This window comes from Pantherophis guttatus, chromosome 4 (assembly GCF_059756535.1).
Source record: "Pantherophis guttatus breed Tessera chromosome 4, ASM5975653v1, whole genome shotgun sequence".
Taxonomy (NCBI): domain Eukaryota; kingdom Metazoa; phylum Chordata; class Lepidosauria; order Squamata; family Colubridae; genus Pantherophis; species Pantherophis guttatus.
Window position 1 is genome coordinate 46,985,354 of NC_142066.1, and position 16,617 is coordinate 47,001,970.

Consider the following 16,617-nt stretch of genomic DNA (forward strand, 5'->3'; position numbering starts at 1 on the left):
ACTAAGAGCAGTTTCCAAATGACCTGCAAGGCCAAATATCTGTGTATTCAAAAATCATATTTCATAAATAAGAAATTTACTACCAAGAGTATTAGTTGGAATTAGTATTCCAAGATATTTGGCTTCTAGCACAAAAGGATTTGTATAGTTCCATGCTTCTCATAATTAGCTGAAGCAGAACAATAAACAGGCATAAGAGACATTATTAATTTACATTATTTATTTCAGGTATAGATAGCAGGTGTTTATATATGTACAGATTATACATATTGTATATTGTGTATATACAATATTGTGTATATATATGTACAGAATGTCCAAAGATCTACCCCATAACTAAAGCTCACATCATTTTATAACATCACTGGGATGTACAGGCAGTCCTTGAGATACGACTCTAATGTAGCCTGCTCATTAGAGCACATGTCGTGAGAGCCATTAAGCAATATGGCTTCCCTTCACAACCCCCATCCCTACTCTTTCTAATGCAGTTATTAAACAAATGTGCAGGTCATTAAACAAAGTATAGGCTGCCTCAGGGATGGGAGAGGTGTAATACAGGCCCAGGACCACCTCCCCAGCCTCCCTTCAAGGACTGCAGAGTTTTGGTGGGGCAGAATAAGGGGGACAGAAGCGAGGGGTCTTTATGGTTGGTCATAAAGGCGAATGACTGTGGGCACTTCAGCCACCATAACTTTGAAATGGGGTCATATGTAACTATTGGGGAGAGAGGTCTGTCTTAACTTTGAATGGCCATTAATACCTGGTCATACCTTGAGCACTACCTGTATTCAGGAAAGTAAAATTCACATTCTGCTTTAAACCTTCGTGTATCAGTTGTGAACATAAAATGCTTATGCATCTACCACTCTTAATGACACTAATGAAGAAAATGGAGATCTTTGCAAAAAAAAAATCATTTGATTCAGAGAGACATAATCTATATTTTATAGCTGGAAAATAAAACTATTTCACATTTGAATGAATAAACTCAGCCTCCGCAAATGCCAAAAGCTTGTACTTCCAAGTTTCTGGAACGATGTAATGGGTTTTAGTACTCATGGATGCCTCTGTTTCATGTTCTATAAAGATAAATGGATAGTGTATGAATTGAGTTTAATTAAACCAGAGTTGAAGGATAGAATAGAATAGAATTAGAATAGACTTTTTACATTACTTTTCCATGATCTTCCACAGCCAGTCAGTTGGTCAGTTTTCAAAATCTGCTTATTTTGCCTGATGTTTTTTTTCCCTTTGGAATGTTGATTGCTCTCAATGGTTTTTAACCAAAAGTAGCTACATTTTGTCTCTAAGGAAATTATTCAAATTAACCAATTTTTCCTTTTTCTTACTTTAATATTAGCCTCAGTTTATTATTCAATAACAAATTTTTACATATTATTCTTAAAAGTCATATGACACTTTTTAATCCCTCTCATCCCATTTAAATCCCATTATCAGTCTAGCTACTCTATGCATCTGATGAAAAGAATGGCGGCTCATGAAATCTTATGCCTTTTAATAACATTTGATAGTCAGAAAAGGCGCTACCCAATTCCTGTTTTGTTGACTTCAAAATCAGAATTTGAGAAGAATTAGAATTATGCTATCAATTTATCTAATTATTTGGTAAATTTATATAGCTACCCATTTCATCTACATAACTCTGCGCAATATACAAAGTTAAATAATACAAATTGACTTTGGCACGTATCTTAAGCAACAGAGCATATTGTTTAATTTTAGGAAGAGGATATAGAACAATGCTGATAACTCTACCATAAAGATTTTTTTAAAAAAATTGAACATTCTTGACTCTTGGCAGCTGTGAGGACAAGTTGCTGCAATTTTCTTGGCAAGAGTTTTCAAGGTAGTTCACCACTCTTTTCTTCTTAGGGCTGACTGAGGGAGAGGGAGCGCCTGACTGACCCAATGTCACTCAACTGGCTTTGTGCCTAAGACAGAACTAGTTTTTTAGTTTCTAGCCCAGTGTCTACAATAACCACTACATAAAACTGGCATTTATCTCATAATGATTAGCAAATTATAACCAAATCTAATCTATATATTAATGTAGTTGTGTTAGCTGATGCACTTGTCTTATTTCTTGTCCCAACACTACAAATAAATATATATACATTTCACAATCCATATTGTACAATACCTTATTTTTTTTCTAAGTCTGATGTAGTTCTTTCTTTTCTGACAAGCTCTCATATTCAGTTTAAAAAACTTATGGGAGCTTTTGAGTTATGTGTTCGTGTATTTTTATGTACATGCCCAGACTAAAATGAAAAAATAAACAGATGTCTACTTTGTCAAGGAAAGGAATCAAAATATCACACTCACAGGTAGGAAAGATGCATTTTTGCAGTTGGGAGTGAATTCACTTAATTTAACCACCCTATATATGTTTAAGTAATTTTCTTGTTGTGCATTTATCTTCATTTATACTTTTGCACTGACTTGTCATATGATATATGGATCTGGCTAGTGATACTCTTTCTACATTCACACAAATCTTCTGAGGCAGGTTTTGCTTAACTATGGTTTATTGAATAAACTATAATTGGTTAGGTTCATGCTAAACTACAAATCAGCAGATAATATCTTGGTTGAGAGATCTTGGATTTCAGCTCTAGTTTAGTACTGTGTTAGTATAATATACAGTGCAATCATATAGTTAACTGACTTATTCTTTACACTTGACTCTTTAGTTAAAATCTTAAAGCACACATTATAGATGGTGTTACGTTAAGGTATGTGTGTGATGGGAGCATACATTTAATTTTCCTTTTTGTGAGGGTTGTGCAAACACTTCAATGGGAACATTTTACCAGTTGCTGTTCGGGTAAGATTATATTCTCCTGGGACAAAAGTTAAGCTTTACTTTTTTGGCAAATATGTCCGTTTGGGGACAGGAGAGTTAAAACACGAATCTAACTTAGTTCTCAATTATGTAGGGTTTAGGCAAACGACAACTGGACTACAACCTAGTGAATACGAACGCGTAACTGCAACGGAAAAACCAAGCGCGCGTTAGGTGAGTATGAAAATTGTACGCGCGCAACGATCGGGCTCCCAAAAGCAAAACGGGGTGGGGTAGGATACAGTATTTACAGCCAAGAGTTATTTCCCGGGATCAGGGGCCAGGTGAGCCGAGTTGAGTTAAAGATGCGGGTCTTTTAAGGGGTTTTTCTGGCTTCCCAGCCGAGAGTCTGTACACTAACACGTTGTGTAGTTAGGCTAGCCTTCCGAGAGAGGAGTGCGCGCGTTTTGTTTCTCTAGGTGGGGCCCGCTGCCAAAGCACTTGTCCATACGTGAAAGGGTTAAAGCCATCAGGTACGGGGTGGGGCTGAGGGGCGTGACTTCAATTTACTCCATCCTTCCCAGCTGTGAAAGCTTGAACCAGTCACTCCTAGAGTAGCTCTTAACTTGCATATACCTGTCTAGCTTCCCTTGCTCTGGGTTCTCCGAAGACTGCCTCACTTCTTCGGATTCTGGATTTTGCTTTGGAGACCGCAACACGTTTTCCTGACAAACCAATGTGGAAAAACCTGCTGGAGGACCGCTGCTTTCACCAGCAAGTTTAAACCAGTATGTAACTCAATTTCTTTTCTTCTCGGTTTCTTTCCCTTGCCTTTTCTTTCGTGCTAGAAAACAAGTCCGCGTTCAAAGATGCTGAATTTACGGAAGAGTAAAGCTTTCTTATAAGTAAAAGACAGGGACGTACACAACGAAGATTACAGGTGGATAAAACGATGAGAAACTTTCATTTTGGCCTCTACTCTTTCGTTATAAACTGCTCAAACTTTTGGCAGATACTTCAGTTTGGAGTTCCTTGTCGTGTCCTTTATTCCTTTTATTAAAAAAAAGACTTCAAAAATTTTTTTTTCCTACTTCGTGAGATACTCAGAACAACGGAGCAAATTAAATTTACGCGCAGAGAAAGCATAGATACCTTTTCCAATTAAAATAACTGAAAGGAATAATGATTATAGAGAAAGCAGGCTTTGTATAATTAGAATCAGCTCTATTAGGAAATTAATACAATCACTTTTCTTTATATTTGAGTATGAAAGTATAATTTTTATCTATTTGAATTTAATATTCTCTAAGTAAATACATATGGAATTGCACTCTTATTATACATTTTGTTGCATAAAAGTAATTTAAGAATTGTGGCTCTATATGTGTATGATCTAAGAATATAGGTCAGATTTAAAATATTAAATATTGCTGAAAAAAGACAAGGACCAATAACATACTACTATAATGTAAGGAGATGATTAATCTTGTTTTAAACCTTGCATTTCAAACTCAGAAAAGATCTGGGTAGGACTTGACTAGGTGTGAATATGTTTCAAAGTTAATAACCTTTAAAGCATCACTAAAGTGATAAAAGTGGATTAGTGCAAGTACCAGTCTAGCAGGCAGATGCAACAAAATCCTTACTTTGAAAAATAATCATATTTCAGAATTATATTGATACTGATATAGAAATATTGATATTATTATCTATAGATATAGATGGAACTTGATTCAGAATGATGTATTGTAGATCTTATGAATTAGTTTGGGCTGTTCCTTTAAAATAAATCCATGTTAAAAATTACATTTAAAAGGAGAGGGAATTAGATTTGATCTATGGCTTGATTTAATTACTGTCCCTAGCTCAAGGCCAATGATAAAACATAATCTCAAACTGGAGAAGTTGGCAGCTGTTGTCTAGTACATGCAGTCTTTCATTATAAGAATGGAACTAGGCTGCAGGTGGTTTTTATGCTGATATTATTGGTGATTTTCATTGTATTATTTAAAGCATTCTGATCTTAGGAGCTGGTTTCTGACATAGTGTCTGGCTTTGGAATTGGGAGAATGCCTAACATCTAGCATTAGGATTGTGTTCGCATTACCAAGATTTATATCCTAATAATCTTACAATATCACAAATTATATTAAACGGAGCACCCTTTAAAAATACTTGGTGATATACCCCCAACTGATATTTGAAAATATGTATATTATATTGTCATTATGGAATGAGGATTCATTATGGTTCTCAATTCAATGTGCACGCAATGAACAACAAAAGGTTAATATTTTGTATTGTATAAAATAATCGTGAGGCACTTCTTTACATAATAAATGCACTGCGGAAAGCCTTTTATTAATTCTCTGCATTGGGGCTAAGCTAATTATGACTGAGTGATTGATAAGCAATTATCATTCAAAGGTGCTGGACTTTTTTCCTTTGAAAATGTTTAGCAAAATGTTTTCAAGGAAAAAAAACTAAGAAAGTCCAGTTGCCTTTTGGAACAATGGAACAACAATGACCTGGATGATTGAGAATCTCCATAAACAATTACCATTCAGGTGTGAGGGAGAGATACCAAAAAGGTGCAATTTTTTTCATAAGGACAGAATGATGAGAAATATGGACGGTTTTTTTCCCTTTGAATTATGGAAATCCATCTTGAGTGATTTGCACCACCGCACCACATAGTTAGGTCAAAGATATATCAGAACAATAAAAAAAAAAATCCTAGATACAGTTAATATTGAGTACTCATGGATAATACAGTTTGTACTGTTATGCAACTTCCATTTACCTCAGGCAAAAGCAATGGGCAATGAAAGGGGAGGGGGAATCTATACATTCAGGCAATATATTAGATCAACTGAAAGCTAACATGCTACTAAGTATGTAGATTTCCAGTTTCCCCAAGATTCCTTATCATACATTTTTAAATGAATTATTAACAATTCATTAAAAAAGGAGAAAGTTTCTTTTCCATTTTCTTTTTGTAATCATTTCACTATCTTGGGTCATGAAGCAGTCTCAGAAATTTGCATGTTTTTGTGGTGGTTTGTAAAACCTCCATTGCTGTAATGCTTCGATGCAAAATTTCCATTGTTTCCCATCTATCTTTGGCTAAAAACGTCCTAGCAGATATGCCCATGCATTTATCCTGTTTGTTGTCCTGACGTTTCCTTCATGGAGCTCAGTATAAGGCTGCCTCGAGTGTCCTCTTTGCTTTCTTTGCATTGTGGTACCGCTGCTGGAGTGAACAAGAGAAATAAAGAAAATTGAGAATCATTGTGCATGTTCAATTCTCAATGGCTACCTATAAAATATTTACTTACATTACGACTGATCAGTGTAGAATTGTGGACTACCTATGAAATGGTTTGTGGGGGAGAAGCCATTGGCTACGTCTAAGTAATTATTGTATATCTAAATGGCAGACATGCTTCTGTGTAGTGAGTGAAGCAAACCTTCAGATAGTCATGCCATGAGTGAAGGCCTATCGTCTTCTATTTTTAATTTTATATCCCCCTTTAAAAAAAAAAAACATTTGTTACTTCTCAGAAATCATATATGACCCCATCAAGGATGCTTTGTATACAGTATTTGTTATTTATTAATTAAATCAAGCATATTCTAATGTTTAATCAGACCAGCAGTATTTATCTATCAGAGCATTCTCTGAGCTTGTCAATCAGAAAGGTTGGCAGTTCGGTGGTTTGAATCCCTAATACAGATGTCCTGTGTGAGCAGGGGGTTGGACTAGATAACCTCCAAGGTCCCTTCCAACTCTGTTACTGTTACTTTTGGCAAAGAAGGTGAACTAGATATTTCCTGACTCACTGTTCACTTTTTAAATAGCAAAGTACGCCAATTTCCTTTGAATAAAAGTTTTTCTTGAACTTTATCTATTAATTGTATTAGAGTAACAAACCAGCCCCCATACTAACATTGAACTAACTAAGGAAAAAACTTGGATTTCTCAAATCCTGATGATTCTTTAGCAAACTTGGTAAGAAGTTCTACCAAATGCATATTTTTCTTCATGCTAACATTAAACCAGCAATAACTCTGTTGGTGTGGAACAATGTTCACCTTGGTAATGAATAATGTCCCCCTTTCTTAAACTTTTAAGAATAGGAAATAATCCTATTGATCTTAACTTCTGAGAAAAAGTTTACAGCTGAATTGTATGAGAGTCCCAGCGATTAGAGCTAAGATATGAAATAGGCTGTTGGATTTTATGTATAGATCCTCTAGGGATTTACTTTCTAATCTTTAGCAAGTCACATTTTCTGAGCAATCTCTAAGAATAGTTGAACTTCAAAAATAGAAAAATTAGTTTAGTATATTGAAACATATTGCTATCACATAAATTTTGTACTTCTCCAGTTGGTATTGTGCTCTAATCAGAATTACAATATGGTATTAGCACAACAAGTTGCAGATTCACAGTCCAGTGGCATTATCATTGTGTTGGAGAAGCGAAACTAAAATTGAAAGGTGAGTTGTTTAATTAGTGAAATTTCCTTAAGTGTAACATTGCATTATTGCATTCAGAAGTAATTGATTTGTAAAGCAAAGCTGTCTATGATACAAGAAAATTCTGATTAGCCTCTTTCATGCACGCACGCACACATACACACACACAGAGAATATATATTTAGCCATAGAAGCAAATTTATTCAGATATTTGGAAGGAAAAACATTTTCATCATTGGGCCATTTTTACAGCCAAAATAAGACTCTGCTACATGTACAACCCACATTAGGCATTTTCACATATGTTATAATTCCACATATAATATTATGCACTTCTGGATAAACCTTGAGTGAAAACGAAGCATGTATATGTGGGTGCCTTCTATTACCTATTCCAGTATAAAATTCAAAAGGATATAAAAGGAAAGGAGTTTTTCTCTTTGACAGACCAGTTTAAGGCTCACAATGCTATGGCCTACAATATTTTTTTTTTGTTTTTTTTTTTTTGAAATTTTTGTAATATATTTCCAAACATTTTAAACCTGCATAAAGAACAATTTAATGCATAATGTTGAAGTCAAGAAATATTTCTATTATTTTTATGCATATTTAATAATTCAGAAATGACCCACTTTTTAAAAAGTATTTTTTTTCCCATTCGAAAGCAATGATCTATTAGCAATAGCACTTAGACTTATATACCGCTTCACATAGCTTTACAGTTCTCTCTAAGCAGTTTACATAGTCAGTATATTGCCCCCCAAAATTTGGGTCCTCATTTTACCCACCTTGGAAGGATGAGTCAACCTTGAGCCTGGTGAGATTTGAATTGCCAAATTGTAGTCAGACGGAAGTCAGCAGAAGTAGCCTGCAGTACTGCACTCTAACCATTGTGCCACCGAGGCTCATTCATTTCCATTATTCATTTCCATTAATGATAAAACCTTATCATTACTTTCTAAGCCTTAAGAATCATAGTTGCCGTTGCTATATAGCTTCCATCTTTCGTATGCTTCATATGTTTTTATTCAATAATGCCCATTTAAAATGAATTGTCCAAAGTTTTATTTTGAAACTATGTAATAAAAATTGGGTGAAATTTAGCAAAGTCAAGATACGTGTATGATGGACAAAAGTTTCAGGTTGATTCACTCATCAAACAATGTTGAAAAAGCATTCCATATAGAGTCTAGATTATGTAGAGTTTGGCCCATTACAGTGACATGTTACTATGTACTCTAAATGTATTGCTTTGGCACGATTCTAAAACTGAACTGAACATTTTAAATGGAGATTGCAATGCCAATTGCTACATACACAAGTCTTTGGCTATATAGACTTTTGTATGTATCAGTTTGGTCATATGGATAGTGCTTTGGATGCTTTTACAGTTATTTTTATAACTCTATAAGTGTGGATGCTTTAAGAAAGAGACAAATTGCTGTCTTCAAAGCAGGTAACTTGGTGCAAGGTAATTGCAGTGAAATGAAAACAGAGAAACTCTGAACCAACAACAACGAACCACCCAAGTACTTATAAAACAGGAAACAAGAAGCTGTATCTATGTTTATATAAATGATCCATTTGAATCTAGAAGTTTAAAAAATACTCCTTTTTTAAATAGATGTGGATAGGGTTCCAATCCTGTTTATTTGAATAGATCTGGCCAACATTTTTCAATTTTTCTCTGTTAGTATCACTTCGGATTTATCCTCCGAACAGAGTTCTAATCTTATTTTGTGGCAAAGTCATATTTTCTCTATTTTAATCAGGGCCAAGTAGATTTTAATCTAGTATGTTTTTTTATTTGAACCTCAAAATATGAGTAGGAAACACACATCTAGAATTGAAGAATTTGAGCGCAGGAATTTTTCTGAATCCATGAATAAAGGTTATAGTGCTTGTGCACAATGAGTCTTTTAGTTTATACCAACTATTCTCCATTATGGCAATGAAGAGGCGAAAGTAGCAGATAAATTTTAATTTCAAGTTGCACATTTCTTTTTGGTGGATTTCTGGGGAGGATGGATATCTAGGAGGTCACAAAGGGAAGATGAAGATGCTTGGACGCCTTTAAAACACTACTCAATTTTTTAAAATATGTTAACAGAAATTGGAAATTTGTAATAAATTACTGTATAAGCATTTGCCAGCAGATTTTGGCTTTTTGCCCACTTTGTTCTATACCACCTCATATCTGTTCTGAAGCGGAGATTGATCTAGACACATACAATTTCTTACCTCCAAAGGCTACAGTTGTCAGATGGATCTATTATTTCATTTGATTTCCAAGAATTAAATGCTGTGGATTATTTTGATAGAAATTTCAAACATTTTGATTTTGTGTTATAAGGGCAAATATTTGGCTAAATATCTAAATACTTTTGCTACAAAAATACCTGCAACAAAATGATCTTTATGTTCTGCAGATTAGGAAGTATAAATGGGATTACAAGTAGATTTGAAAAGTTTGAACATAATTCCAAGAGTTTTAGTTAACAAAGAAAATACTTTTTTGTGTGATTACTATCATAGAATAGAATTTTATGTTGATTTCAACAAATATCTGGAGGCAGTTTAGCATTGAATAAGTACTGTGGTTCAGTTTTTACTCAAGTGCTTTTTCAACTAGAGTTATGAACAAAGGTATATGGGATTTGTTTTAAAAAATTAACATCATAGTTTTTAATAAGCTTAATTAATTGATGAAATCTATATGCTACAAACTTCAGATGCTGTTTTTGAGATTCCTGATGGGCTGGGATACTTTTTCTTTGAAGTGTGTGGCCATAACTACTTAATGGGAAAGCCACTACTGTTTACATACTGGCAGCCATACAAATTATATGAGAAGCAAAAGTTAATCTGCAATTAAAACTTTAGTCAGCGGCACAGATCAATGCACTGCAGCCCTTATTTAAATGTATGTGTGGGAGGGTGAGAGAACAAAATATATGAGGTTATTACTTGTATTCATTATCAAACATCTTTCTCCCAAAACATCATGACCAATCAAATCAATTTAGGAAATATTAGTCTAAAATTTGACAGCTATAATAGATAAGGTAACTGTGATGGATATAAGTAAATGCAGTTATAAATGCTTGGGCATTGCTTTTCATATGGGCAAGAGAAGAAGTTAAACTGGGTTTAAGAAAGAGGTTGCAAGGTTGAATGTGATCTTAAAGTCTTGAATGTGACTTCAGAGGACCTCCAAAAGTTATCAAATTGTTACTTTTAATGTTAAAGAAAAAAAAATCATATGGTTTCAAAATTGTGCCTCAGTAGGTCATATCATAAAAGCAGGAAGCATAGTAAAAACCTCAAATGAGAATAAAAATGAAACTCTACCATTGTACAGTATACATAATGACCCTTTGTTCTGCAAAGTCTATTTAGACTAGCTCTGTCATTAATTATTCACCCATATTTATATGCTGCTTAGTCTTCTGACTCTAGACAGCTTATGGAAAATGAAATAAAACATTCATGAAATAGTAAAATCCATCCATAAAACCAATAGATTATAATCCAAGATATTAAAAACTATAAATAAACCCATAGCAACTACCAACTAACTGCCGTAGACTAATAATAGGATTTTGAATTGGCTTGAAACCAGTACACTAAGTGTATGTAAAACAGATTTTCTTTGATTATAGCAACCTGGATTTAATAGTGAAAAATAGTAAGCACTTACTTATATACCCCTGCATAGTGCTTTATAGCAGTTTCTGAGCAGTTTACAATGTCAGCATATTGGCCCTAGCAATCTGAGTCCTTCTTTTACCGACCTCAAAAGAATGGAGGGCTGAGCCAACCTTGAGCCCCATCAGGATTGAATTTCTGGTAGTGGGCAGAGTTTGGCTGCGATACTGCATTCTAACCACTGTACCACCACAGCTCTTACAAGCTACTGCATTTTATACCAGTTGCAGTTTCCAAATAATCTATTTTCAGCCTATTTTCACTCATTCAGATCAAAACAGTCTTTAAATGCCTGTTTAAGAATTCCAGCATTTACATTTATCTTAATGAAGTCAGATATAATTTTTATTCTGCATATACAAGTAGACCTCAACTCGTAACCATTCATTTAGTGACTGTTCGAAGTTACAGCACTGAAAAAAGTGACCTATGATCATTTTTCACACTTACAATCCTTGCAGTGTCCCCATGACCACATGTTCAAAATCCAGACACTTGGCAACTGGCTCATATCTATGAGAGTTGAAGTGTCCTGCAGTCATATCATCACCTTCTAACAAGCAAAATCAATGGGGAAGCCAGATTCACTTAACAATTGTGTTACTAGCTTAACAACTCCAATTCACTTAACAACTGTGGCAAAATACGTCATAAAATGGGACAAATCTCTCTTAACTGTGTTTCTTAGCAACAGAAAGTTTGGGCTCAATTGTGATAGTAAATCAAGGATTATCTGTATACATCCTGTGTGCCTTGTGGCAAGATGGGCGGCAAACAAATTTATTAATTCATAGTTCAGCCTTCATAATGTTGCTAAAGAACCAAATGCAGTGTCACCCCATAAAAATTTGGTTTGTTTACATGTTTATTTAAGATTTTAAAGAGTCATCTAACTCAATAAAAGGAGTCTGTGGACAAACATCCTCCCCCGCCCCCCTTCAAAAGTGATTTTAGTCAACCTACAGAGGATTATTTACAGGCTTCATATTATTTTCCTGATGATGAAATTGGGTGTTAGAACAGATACAAGTAAACGGTTGACTAAGGGTTTCTGCTGAATGAAATAATGACATACATACATACAAAATATAGTACCCTAACATTTAGGTTTCCAAATGAGATGAAGTTTGCAAAAGAAGCTTTTTTAAAAATGAGATAAATGAATGAAACTGATACAATGATATCATAAAATGGATTTAATACACCGGTGCAGTTTTTCAAATTGATATTAAAACTGAAAGGAAAACAGCTTCAGGTTAGAATCTAATGAGAAAATTCAAGACATTTTCTTCCTGGGTTGTGGAAGTGACATAGAAAGACAAGATTGACAGATATGTTTACTTGAAAGTAAAGCTTTCCATTTATTTTATGCTGTTACAATTTTATTTCAGCACATTGATGGAGACAGGTGCTAACAGTACAAACGTATATTTGATGCAAACCAAGTGACAGTTGGGAAGGGTCAGGAAAGGAAGGGAACAATATTTATCATTTAAGCACTGTCTAAAATACAGAGGCATGCATTAAAAAAAAATTTAAGCTCTCCTGAAGCCTACTAATGATTGTCTTTTTTAAAGCAATTTTTTCTTTACATATTTTAAAGTAGTCTCATTCAATTTGATAAAAAGAATGTTCTTTCATTCTTCCAATTTTTTTGTGTTGTTGGATTAATATGTGAAACTTTGCTTATAGTGTAGCACAAGACATGAATGTACAATTAATATCTCCAATTTTAATCATTAATTTTATTTGTTAAAATTGTGAAATACAACCTTCCCTCCAATATATATTAATTAGTGATTATTCAGTGAAGGAAAAAACTAAATAATGCTTTATGTTTTAGTGTCCTATGTTCTAATTATTTTATATTATTGTTTTATAATATTGTAAGCCTGCCTAGAGTCCCCTGATAGTGAAATGGATGGCATATAAATTTAATAAATATATTGCAATAATTAAATGAACTAAATATAATAAAAAACTTTAATTAACAAAGGAAAATCTATATAATAAGTATAAATACCTATATGGAATTAATTCAATTATTTATATTACATCTAGGCCATGTAGCAGTGTACTGTGTTATCTTCTTATTTTTAGAACATAAAAGTTTTCAGAAATTGTTAACGAACACATATCCCGAATCCATTTCTTAAAATGAGAGTGATTTAATTTTCAATGACATAGAATTATCTTCTTTGTTATACTTCCAAATCGTCAGTCAAAGCTCTTCAGAGATGACAAATTGTATGTTTTAGGAATATAATTCAACAACATATTAAAACGGTAAAATAAATGTTCTTTCTATATTAAATTGTACTGATTTGAAACCCCTATAATTATTTTTAACTGTTTTAATTGATAAATTATACTGGTTCTTTAGCTTTTGATTTAATTCTGTAGACTGCCCAGAGTCATATCAAGTGAGATTGGCAACTATATAAATGCAGCAAACAAATGCAACAGAACAAGATCAAATCATGTAAATAAACAACCTTCAAATTTCTTAAATTGCTAATCAATCTTTATTAGGTCATTTGACTGGAAGTCACTCAGAATTGGATAGAGGTTGGGCAACTTTATATAAGTTTTAAATTAAATAAACCAGATTAGACCAGTAAATTAAACCCAATAATCACAATTGGGATAAAGAAGGAAAAATATAATTGTTCTAAAATATCTAAAAACACTACAGCATACAACACCATCTATAGAACAGTACTTAACTGTGGTCATGAAAATAAAATCAGATTAATGCAATAATAACTCAAGATGAAACAAATCAGAACACCCAAGATGTTTAGTTGATATTCCTGGTAAACATCTGTGAAAAGCAGGTAGTATAGAATAGTATTTTCCATAGTTTCAGTGATTCCTTCACTGCATGTACACGGTCTCTGTTCAATGGGAAGTATCTCCCTTCAATAAGGGCCTTTGGGATGGCATTGAATCCAGTTAAAGATAAAGCCCTTCTGAGTTTTGGGATCATTATGCAGCTAAGGTACATGACTGATTGGAGAAGGTTGCTGAATGGCTCAAGAAAGTGTCTCTTGGTAGAATTAGAAAGTCTTTTTGCAAATCTAAACCAATAACTCACTGTTTGAGATCAGCTAGCTAAGTTCATATCCGTAGCCCATCAAAGTGATAATTAGCCATGAAAAGCCATAAAGTTGCAGTTTAGCATGTATTGCCTCTCACTAAAAAGACTGAAAGCTGTTGATTATAATTAAAAGGACTTTAAAGAACTCTAATGTCCATCCTTTTTAAAATTTTATTTAAAGGGTCAAATAAAATAGTTTTTGGTGAATGAATTAGAATCTTAAATCAAAGAAGTTAGATTTCATATTTTTAATGCTTAGATCCATTGAGTTTCCAAAACTGGATAACTCAGTTCTTCCTTCTATGGATGAGATGTATAACTGATATTTTCAATTCAACTTTTAACACCTTAGAAAATTGAATATTTGACTTCCATTCAAAAACAGCATATCTTAAATACAAATATCTCTCCAACTAAATGCAGCCTCCTTGGCTTTTACACTTCTGCTAAATCTGTGAGACAGGACACCATGCGGGATACAGACACACACAAACAGATTCAGTATCTTGAATCTAATAAGCAGTCACATTAAAACTGAATTGCCAACAAAACAAATTCTGAAGCACAAAAGATATACAGTAGGAATCTATTTTATTGGTCAGGTAAGAGGGGTTTTGGAAGAGATTTCAGAGTGTTGTCCTAACTTCCTTTTTATTCTCTAAATTTTCTGAGCCTTGTTTTCCCCATCGCTGGTATTATAAAATTCACCAATTCAGTATTGTTATCCTTTCTTCAAAGAATGAGAAACAAGCACCATCTTGTCCTTCAAGTCAGTAAAACATCCACAGGTAATCCTAATGACCAGTAGTAAGAACATATAACACTGCTTAATGGATGGCTTGAGAGCAGTAGAATTTTAAAAAGAGAAAATAAAAGAGCAAGAAGACAATGTAAGAGGAAATTGAAGAAACTATAATGTAGTTCAAAAATGGCTAACTAAGGCTTGAACTTTTGACATTTGACCTATCCAGTTAAAGAAAATCTATAGAGGACTGTACTATTGATCTCTGATATAGATTAAATGGCAGCAAGCTAAATGATTTTGGTAATGAAATCTAAGAAAGAGTAAAGTCTGTCAAGGAAAGACCAACAAGAATAAAATCATTTTAATATTCAAGACAAACAACAGAAATCTAGCCAAGATGATGGAGAAAAAACTTAAATACTGAAGTGATATAGGGGAAGATTATATGGTGATATGGTTAAACAGCACATACAATGTGGAAAGGAAGTTCCTGGAAGATAAATAAACTATTTACTGAATTGGAAGTATAACATAGTGGCATTTAAGAAAATATCACAACAGTTTTGACTTTATTTTAATATTTGGTTGTATACTGTTCAAGTACTATCATATTTCATGAAATCGGCAGCCATATAAATATGTTAAATAAAAATAAAGCACTGATTTATAAACTGTTTCATGCAACTCTTGCTTTAAATGTGTTTATTACACTTGCTATTCCGGTATACAATTTTGGCACACCAGAGAGTGGTGGGTTTCAAAAAATTTTACCACCGGTTCTGTGGGTGTGGCTTGGTGGGCATGGCATGGCTTGGTAGGCATAGCTTGGTGGGCATGGCAGGGAAAGGATACTATAAAATCTCCATTCCCAGCCCACTCCAGGGGAAGGATACTGTAAAATCTTCATTCCCTCCCCAATCCAGCGGAAAGTTCCTGCAAAATTCCCATTTCCTCCCAATCAGCTGGGACTTAGGAGGCAGAAAATAGATGGGGGCAAGGCCAGTCAGAATTTTTATTACCGGTTCTCTGAACAACTCAAAATTTCCGCTACCGGTTCTCCAGAACCTGCTGAAACCCATCTCCGACACCAGACAACATATCCACCCAAATATCTGGAATATGAATACTGTGTGCACAATTGATGCATGCCTCTGAATGGAAAGGGAGCAGCATGAACAATTTAACCAAGTAAGTACTTTATCTGTAAATATCATACTGAAATTGAGCCTTAGGGTTATGATAAAATATCAAGAACAAGATATCAGAGAGGCAGATGATATAGGGGTTAAATAGAGGATGAAAGTATGTAGTTTTATGTGAATTAAATTTGCAACTGAGGTGCCCAAAGGGAAAGTAATCCTGTCCCTACCAGTTTTTCCCTAGAAATATTACTTAAATGAAAATGAAACTTCCTTGGCTAAATTTGCCATCAGGGCGGCTTACAATGCGTTAAGCAATAGCATCTAGATTAGTAGAACACAATAAAATATAAATGTTAATAAGATCTATGTTCAAATACCAATGTATAAGCCATCTAACCATTGAAGTGTATGATTGTTAATATAATAATAATAATAATAATGGTTTTGTAAATAAATTTAATTTATTTACATAGCTAAGAAAAAGAGGCAGTTTGATGTAGTTGTTATGGTGCTGTCATAGAAACTATGAGTTCTGGGCATGAAAACCAGCTGGATGATATTGGGCCAGTCACTGTCTCTCAATCCAATTTACCTCATAGTGTTGATGTGGGGGAAATAGGAGGAAATAGTA

The 16,617-nt window shown here is 33.9% G+C and overlaps 2 protein-coding genes and 1 long non-coding RNA gene across 5 annotated transcripts in view; 2 read left to right on the forward strand and 1 right to left on the reverse strand.

The window, feature by feature from the left end:
* Positions 1-931: 931 nt before the first annotated feature.
* On the reverse strand, positions 932-2,251 carry LOC117664574 (uncharacterized). 2 transcript variants are annotated; one of them, XR_004591106.3, is made up of 2 exons: positions 2,165-2,251; positions 932-1,082 (listed from the first exon to the last, which is right to left on the reverse strand). It is a non-coding gene; the product is annotated as an uncharacterized LOC117664574 (long non-coding RNA). The 2 variants fall into 2 exon arrangements; XR_004591105.2 differs by lacking the exon at positions 2,165-2,251 and adding an exon at positions 1,178-1,264.
* Positions 2,252-3,457: 1,206 nt separating this feature from the next.
* SCRN2 (secernin 2) overlaps positions 3,458-16,617 on the forward strand; it is a 72,866-nt gene continuing 59,706 nt past the window's right edge. The window contains exon 1 of the mRNA XM_034415591.3: positions 3,458-3,597. The gene's annotated coding sequence lies outside the window, so the exon portion shown is untranslated. The remainder of the gene's footprint in view (positions 3,598-16,617) is intronic.
* SP6 (Sp6 transcription factor) overlaps positions 3,458-16,617 on the forward strand; it is a 32,405-nt gene continuing 19,245 nt past the window's right edge. For both annotated transcript variants that reach the window (XR_015733798.1, XM_087892079.1), the window contains exon 1: positions 3,458-3,597. The gene's annotated coding sequence lies outside the window, so the exon portion shown is untranslated. The remainder of the gene's footprint in view (positions 3,598-16,617) is intronic.